Genomic DNA, 8870 nt, shown 5'->3' with positions numbered 1-8870 from the left:
ATGTACCTGCAGACAGTAAGGGGAAGACAGTCAAACTCAGCAATGTTGGACTTCTGCATTGTCCTGCTGATATGGGGTGAGTAAAACGTGTGTGAAATGTGCCCCTCAGAGAAGATATAACCGTGATCTCAGAGTGTGAAATGTGCCCCTCACAGAAGATATAACCGTGATCTCAGAGTGTGAAAAGTGCCCCTCACAGAAGATATAACCGAGATCCGGGAATAACAGCCTAATATCGGACCTTTAGTTTGCGATACTGAAATACAACATCTCGTGACATCATTTGCCATAACTACATGTAAGTGATGTAAACAAAATCATATTCCCATCTCGTGAGCAACATTCAGGGGACAGTGGACTGTCCTGGTTGATTTAAGTGTTTTCTAGGCACACTGACGGTACGGCTCGATTCTCTACCCAATAAAGGTTGAATCCGATTTTAATGTACACCCCATACTGGGGTATTGTTGTTTGCGGCGTAAAATAACACTGCCTCACTTACACCAAATTGTTTGTCCTGTATGTTTAATGTCCAGCAGCACTGCCTGTGTGTGCCGAGGAGTGTCGGCTGGGGCGTTATGGAGGGCGATGTCAGCACCAGTGTCCTCAGCGATGTGCCAGTGTTCTGGGAAGTGGCGATGTGCACTGTGACAAGCTGAGTGGAAGCTGCTCCTCGGGGTGTCATACAGGCTGGTATGGAGATCACTGCAACTCTCAGTGCAGCACCCACTGTGTCAACAGGACCTGCAACCAACAGGACGGACGCTGCACTCTGGGATGTCCACACAACAGGGAGGGACATTTCTGTGACAAAATGAAAGGTGAAATGGTTTGACAAAACACTGAGTCTGTAAGAACAACAAAACACAAAACTGAATTGATACAGGGACATGTTTATGTTAAATTGCCGGTGTTCCGTCAGTGGTACATTGCTAGTTTACTCACGTTTAGGTAGATGATGAAAGTAAACATTTATATAATGAATCTACAGCGGGATTAGTTTATGTTATGCAGTGACATGGGTTCCCCCATCAGGAAGGTCCACGACAACAGAGTCGCCAGCAGCAGCGCCGGCCGTGATTGTCGTCCCCGTGTGTATTGCTGCAGTCGCAGTAACAGCCATCATCGTCATTGTCCTCATCCTGTGAGTAAACGTAATTGTGACTACAGACCTTTGACGTTTGAGTGGACTTGCATAAAGACAATATGTAGTTTAGTGCAGTGCCGTGATATTTAGCAAAATACAAATAACTTTGTAAAGGTAGTAATTACTTTCTTACATTTGTTTCACTCTTTCTTACAGGAGGAGGAAAGGAAAGCCACAGAGGTGATGCCATATGTTCAGTTCTTTTTTCTGACTGCCATTGCAAAAAATCCATTTTTCACAAATTTCACATAACTCTGGTTACAGATCAGCCTTAAAATAAAGAATTGTTTTGTTACCAAATTTGAAATCATTTCAGCGAATCTGTTGGGATGAAATTAGTCAACTAACTTCAATCTTTTGTTTTGTTTCTTGTAGGACCTGAACACTAGTGAGTATGTATCGTCATCTGTCATCTGTCATCCATCTTGACCCTGGAGTAAAAACGTGGAAAATGTATATTGAGGAGTCCCGTGAAATAAGGAAAGGACGATTATAACAGTATTCTGGGATTACTTGTAGAGGTGATGAGATGTCTGACACTCAGTTGTGAACGTATTCTGGGATTATTTGTAGAGGTGATGAGATGTTTGACACTCAGTTGTGAACGTATTCTGGGATTATTTGTAGAGGTGATGAGATGTTTGTCACTCAGTTGTGAACGTATTCTGGGATTACTTGTAGAGGTGATGAGATGTCTGACACTCAGTTGTGAACGTATTCTGGGATTACTTGTAGAGGTGATGAGATGTCTGACACTCAGTTGTGAACGTATTCTGGGATTACTTGTAGAGGTGATGAGATGTCTGACACTCAGTTGTGAACGTATTCTGGGATTATTTGTAGAGGTGATGAGATGTTTGACACTCAGTTGTGAACGTATTCTGGGATTATTTGTAGAGGTGATGAGATGTTTGTCACTCAGTTGTGAACGTATTCTGGGATTACTTGTAGAGGTGATGAGATGTTTGACACTCAGTTGTGAACGTATTCTGGGATTATTTGTAGAGGTGATGAGATGTTTGTCACTCAGTGGTAAACGTAGTCTGGGATTACTTGTAGAGGTGATGAGATGTTTGACACTCAGTTGTGAACGTATTCTGGGATTATTTGTAGAGGTGATGAGATGTTTGTCACTCAGTGGTAAACGTATTCTGGGATTATTTGTAGAGGTGATGAGATGTCTGACACTCAGTTGTGAACGTATTCTGGGATTATTTGTAGAGGTGATGAGATGTTTGACACTCAGTTGTCAACGCATTCTGGGATTACTTGTAGAGGTGATGAGATGTTTGACACTCAGTTGTGAACGTATTCTGGGATTATTTGTAGAGGTGATGAGATGTTTGACACTCAGTTGTGAACGTATTCTGGGATTATTTGTAGAGGTGATGAGATGTTTGACACTCAGTTGTGAACGTATTCTGGGATTACTTGTAGAGGTGATGAGATGTCTGACACTCAGTTGTGAACGTACTCTGGGATTATTTGTAGAGGTGATGAGATGTTTGACACTCAGTTGTGAACGTAATCTGGGATTACTTGTAGAGGTGATGAGATGTTTGACACTCAGTTGTGAACGTATTCTGGGATTATTTGTAGAGGTGATGAGATGTTTGACACTCAGTTGTGAACGTATTCTGGGATTACTTGTAGAGGTGATGAGATGTTTGACACTCAGTTGTAAACGTATTTTGACGTTTGCCACAGCTGGAATTAGATTCCTTTGTACTGTGCTACTATTTCATAAAAGGCAACGGCATTGGGTTCTGAATTTCACGAACACACAAGTTCATCTTGATTAGAGACAGAAAGTCCTCAATATTTTTTTTTGTGCATGACAGATCCAGTATAATTCGAATGCTGTATGATGTATCTACAACTGTGATTTTCAGGAGGAGATGACGAGGAAGGAAAACTTCTGACCAAAGGTAAAGAAGTCAACATTATTTATGCATAGAGTCAACATGTCATTGAATGTGTTATGCTGCACTCATGTCTACAACTAGTTGAGTTAGTGACACATCCACACAGCGTGAATCCGTGAGAAGTAGCTAATGTACGATGTTTACTTTGACAGAAAACTACGATCTTCGCCATGCAAGCCTTATGGGAAATGTGGATGCCGTAAGACAGATATTGTCTGACAAGAGCGAGGATATCAACTGTAGCGGGGAGGACGGGAGATCCCCCGTCATGTGTGCTGCCTCTGAGGGACATGGAGAAGTACTGACCTTGCTTGTGAAGGAAGGAGCTGATCTGTCACTAGTAGACAGCAAGAGTGAAAACGTCCTTCACGTGGCCTGTCTGGGGGGACATGAGGACATTGTGAAGTATCTCCTCACATTGAACACAGTCAACATCCACAGTAAAGGAAGTTATGGTAGAACGCCACTGATGAAAGCTGCAGAGAAGGGGCATAGGGAAGTGTTTGACCTACTCATCGAGAACGGTGGCGATGTGTCATCACTGGATGATGTATACAACAACATCCTCCATGTCGCCTGTATCGGAGGATATGTAGAGATGGTGAAGCATATCCTCTCATTAGGAGTTTGTTGGAGTCAACAGTAAAGGACAGTATGGGAGAACACCTGCGATGATGGCTGCAAGCTGTCGACATAAAAATGTTGTTGAGGTTCTTAAGAATGAAGGAGCAGATCTGTCTCTAGTGGATAATGACGGTAACAACATCCTCCACATGGCTTGCATTGGAGGACATCCGGAAGTGCTAAAGCTTGTCCTCTCCTTGAATGTAGTGGACATCAACAGTAAAGGACAGCATCAGCAAACACCGATTAGAATGGTGGACATCAGGAAGCACAGACCTGTGTTTGACCTACTTGTGAGTAAAGGAGCAGACCTGTCCCAAGCAGACGACAAAGGTGAGAACATCCTTCACGTGGCTTGTCTTGACTTGGTAAAGGACATCGTCACAAATGACAGGGTGGACGTCAACAGCAGAGGTCGGTACGGGAGAACACCGGTGATGAAAGCAGCAGAGAAGGGGCATATGGACGTGTTGAACCTGCTTATAAGCAAGGGAGGAGATGTAACGTTGACAGATGACAACGACAACAACATCCTTCATGTTGCCTGTATTGGAGGACATGTGGAGATGGTGGAGCTTGTCATCTCACAGGGCATGGTTGACATCAATAACTTAGGACAATATGGGATGACACCGGCGATGATGGCTGCAGGTTGTCAATATACTGAGGTGCTTAAGTTTCTTGTGGAAAAGGAAGCAGACCTTTCACTTACGGACAACGACAGTAACAACATCCTTCACTTGGTCTGCATTGGGGGACACCTCGAAGTTGTGAAATTTGTCCTCTCCTTGAATATAGTGGACATCAACAGTAAAGGGCAGCATCAGCAAACACCAGTTAGAATGGTGGACATCAGGAAGCACAGACCTGTGTTTGACCTACTTGTGAGTAAAGGAGCAGACCTGTCCCAAGCAGACGACAAAGGTGAGAACATCCTTCACGTGGCTTGTCTTGAAGGTCATCTGGACTTGGTAAAGGACATCGTCACAAATGACAGGGTGGACGTCAACAGCAGAGGTCGGTACGGGAGAACACCGGTGATGAAAGCAGCAGAGAAGGGGCATATGGACGTGTTGAACCTGCTTATAAGCAAGGGAGGAGATGTAACGTTGACAGATGACAACGACAACAACATTCTTCATGTTGCCTGTATTGGAGGACATGTGGAGATGGTGAAGCATATTGTAGCAGCCAAAATGGCGGACATCGACAGCAGGGGACAGTATGGAAGGACGCCAGTACTGATGGCTGCAGGTGCTGGTCACATGGTGGTGGTTGAGACACTTGTGAGAGATGGAGCTAACATGAACTTAAGGGATGATGATGGCAACAACATACTCCATGTGGCTTGTTATGGCGGACATTTGAATATTGTCAAACATGTTATCTCACTCAAGATTGTTGACACTGCGGAGGAAAATATGCACGAACTTACAGCACTGAAGATATCAGAAGAATTGAAGGATAAAGCTCTATATAGATTTCTTTTGACACAATGAAAGTGGTTACGGTATGTAGGTAGCACCACTGTTAGACCACTCCGACAAGGATATCGTTGATTCAGAAGTGGAGAAAAGAACTGTTTCCATCATAAATAGGGCACATTGTTATGGATAACAACTTCTTTATTGCGTGAGTGCGACGCCTCTATACAGGTTCTTGTACCGTTGTCAAGCAGGAGTTATCTATAACAATTTGTCCTATTTGTACACCTCAACCTCTAAACTGCCACTCAAACATGTTTCCATCATGCACCACGTGACAATGCTTCCGATGCTGATATCTTCTGGAAATGATGGCTGAAAGCATATCTGACCATGCTATAGGAACGAGAAAAGAGGGATCTTCGAGAGAAGAACTTTCGAGCTAAGGGCTATTTTTCTCATGTCAGACAACACACGAATAAACCGTTGGAGTCTTGATTGTGTCATAAAGACTTTAACAGTCAGGGAGGACCTTGTCAGATTAGATAGTGTTTATACTGCATTGTTGCGTCCTGTGGACAAACTGCATGTCCTCGCAGTCCATTCAAAACCTGGTAACTGTTTTTTTTTTTAAATAAAGCTTTGAGATAATAGAATAAAACTGTTTTGTTTCTTCTCATGTGTAAATTCAACACAATGAGATTTCAACCACAACTTTGCATCAGTGTTTGCAGTGAAACCAAACATGTTTGGCATCTTCATGCAAAGTGATTCCAAAAGTGAAAACGATGAAAAACAGGTAGTTCCACTTAAATGCATTCTGATAACAATTATACTTTATTGCATAATCAAGTACTTGTATAACGTAGAAGGCCCCTTGCATGACATGTTCTATCGATGTAAGAAAATACTCAATGGGCTCACTTATTTATGACTGCTGTACCACGATTAATGAATTGGGACGTAGTCATTCACAAAATGCAGTATCGATATTGTACACATGCACTTGGGAGGTCGTCATTTAGTTTGTACATGGCATGCAGGAGGTGTATATTTTAGGGTATTTTTAAAATTGAGGGCATACAGACTGTCTCAACCTAAACCAAAATGTCTACTACGAGCAGTGGTGGGGTGGCCTAGAGGTTAAAGCGTTCGCCGTCACACCGGGATCGATTTCCAATATGGGTGCAAAATGTCTATTTCTTAACGTCCCCAGCCGTGATATTGCTGGAATATTGCTGAATGCGGCGTAAAACTAAACTCGCTCACTCACTGTAAAAAGTAATATGTCTCGCTCTTGCATTTTTGTGATCTGCGAAACAATGTTATTTTCAAGAGTAGATAGAGCTACATTGTAGAACAGGCGTTCACAGCATGGCATTACAAATTTGAGTTCCTTCGGTTCAATATCTGATGACAGTGACATGTTGTTCTCCAACTTTGTTACCGGATCTGACAGAAGTATACATGTAAAAGGTAGAGCGGTCTTGACAAAGTCATGCATAAGAAATTCGCCTGTGTAGGACCTACCTAGTATGGTGATCTACCGTCAGTTGTTGGCAGCCTATAGCCTGTTGATATATTGTATTGTCCACAAAACTACTGTCTATGTTAACATACTGGTTTTTATTCTAATTGTGGTAATATAGTTGTTTTGAAGTCGGGTTTATAATATACACGCATTCATTATCAACGTCAAAATTGTTCCCGTCACAATATGGCCAAACTTTTACCGTAGTGACACTGTATATTTATCTACTCACTCACTCACAGGGCTTGCTGTCATTGGCATTTTTCCAACTTCCATGTAATCAGATTGGGTGCAGGTAGATCTGTGCTGCATAGCACGCTCAACGTCACTGTAAATTGAGTCACACTCCATCTGAGTGCTTCTATGTGACAGTCACTTCTGTTTCAGATACAGGCTGAATAATATTTTGGCCATTTCTATTTTGATATACATAGCCGTCAGTGAATTGTATAACTGTATCACCTGGAAAACCTGTTCTTTTGATGCAGTCTGTGATGAAAGCTAAATACACACGAGCAGTTAGTACATCGTGGCCTTCACCAATAATCCTGTAGATTCATAGTGAGAACATGTTATCGTTGACTGTCGAATTCCTTGTCAGTTCTGGCTTCTTCCTTCGCATGACTACTTCATCAGATACATAGCGCTGTGGTAATGAAGAGGGACACTTCATCAGATACATTGCGCTGTGGTAATGAAGAGGGACACTTCATCAGATACATAGCGTTGTGGTAATGAAGAGAGACACTTCATCAGATACATTGCGCTGTGGTAATGAAGAGGGACACTTCATCAGATACATAGCGCTGTGGTAATGAAGAGGGACACTTCATCAGATACATAGCGCTGTGGTAATGAAGAGGGACACTTCATCAGATACATAGCGCTGTGGTAATGAAGAGGGACACTTCATCAGATACATAGCGCTGTGGTAATGAAGAGGGACACATCATCAGATACATAGCGCTGTGGTAATGAAGAGGGACACTTCATCAGATACATAGCCCTGTGGTAATGAAGAGGAACACTTCATCAGATACATAGCGCTGTGGTAATGAAGAGGGACACTTCATCAGATACATTGCCGTGTAGCAATGATGAGGAACACTTTTATGTATATACAACTTCTTTCTTGCAGTGGATGCGACGTCAAAGCAAATGATACGTTGCATCCACCACAAGAAAGAAGTTGTATATCCATAAAAGTGTTCCTGCCCATCATACCAACTTCTAAATGCCTCTAATTGGAATCTATAATAATGGGATAGCAGTTTCGGTCATAGATAGAACACAAGTATCAAGGATTAAGTGGTAGATCGGAGAGGAGGTCAAGATATGAAAACCCCTACATGGTTAGTTGTTTTATGTTTATTACACAACATTTAATGAAATTCACAACACAGGAGATATTTGGAGCACAATACCAATGTAGCAATGTGGGTAAGCATCGATATACATGGCACTGTCGGTTTGATTCAATTTAAGACCGATGAATTGCTAACTAAAACAAAATATAAGAATTGTTACAAAACCAAATTTTGCACAGGCACATGAAAGGAACAGACCTACTCTGATAATTTGCCTTATAATTTTAGACACCTGAATAAAAAAGTTCTTCAACAAAGTGTCATCATTTTGTTGACGCTTGACACTGTGTTTTTTACGAGGTGGACCACTTACCCGGAGAACAGTCTGATGTTCAAGTTGCACGTGTGAAACTGACCTACGATTTGCTGGGCAAACCATACATGTGTGACTGCAGTACCTGAAACAATGAGATTATCACACCACGCTAAGTCAAATATTTGCCCAAATATACTTTCCGAACGTACGTGTAGCTGGGATTACAGACGGGAATCTAAAACCTATCTTGCAAAACAGCACCGGTTTAACCGACACGGACGCAACCGACGGTACCGTCTCAAAACCCATGTGTAAATGCTTCCCATACAAACAAGGACACAATGGTTCCTCGATGGCGACTTATTGTGCTCCATGCTGGTTGCAAGAGTCCGGGATTCCTACCTGTCTGTCTCCAGGGCAAAATCCAAGGACAACCAAGACTATCATACAGAACTAAAGGGGGTAGTGTTCCTAGAATGGATAGAAAAACTGGTACCAAGACTGGCCCCAACCAGGTGCCCGAACATAACGGGAAAAACGTTCTTTCAAATTTCTCTCAATATTATGGGAGTTCCTTGCAGTTGAAAAGCCCACAC

General features: G+C 42.4%; 1 pseudogene; it reads left to right on the top strand.

Annotated features, from left to right (window-relative positions):
* On the top strand, window positions 1-5775 carry LOC137269926 (ankyrin repeat domain-containing protein 50-like; annotated as a pseudogene).
* The last annotated feature ends 3095 nt before the right edge of the window (window positions 5776-8870 follow it).

The sequence above is a fragment of the Haliotis asinina genome, unplaced genomic scaffold (genome assembly GCF_037392515.1).
Source record: "Haliotis asinina isolate JCU_RB_2024 unplaced genomic scaffold, JCU_Hal_asi_v2 scaffold_18, whole genome shotgun sequence".
Lineage (NCBI taxonomy): Eukaryota > Metazoa > Mollusca > Gastropoda > Lepetellida > Haliotidae > Haliotis > Haliotis asinina.
Note: the sequence above shows the minus strand (reverse complement) of the source record. Positions and strands in the feature narration are given on the sequence as shown.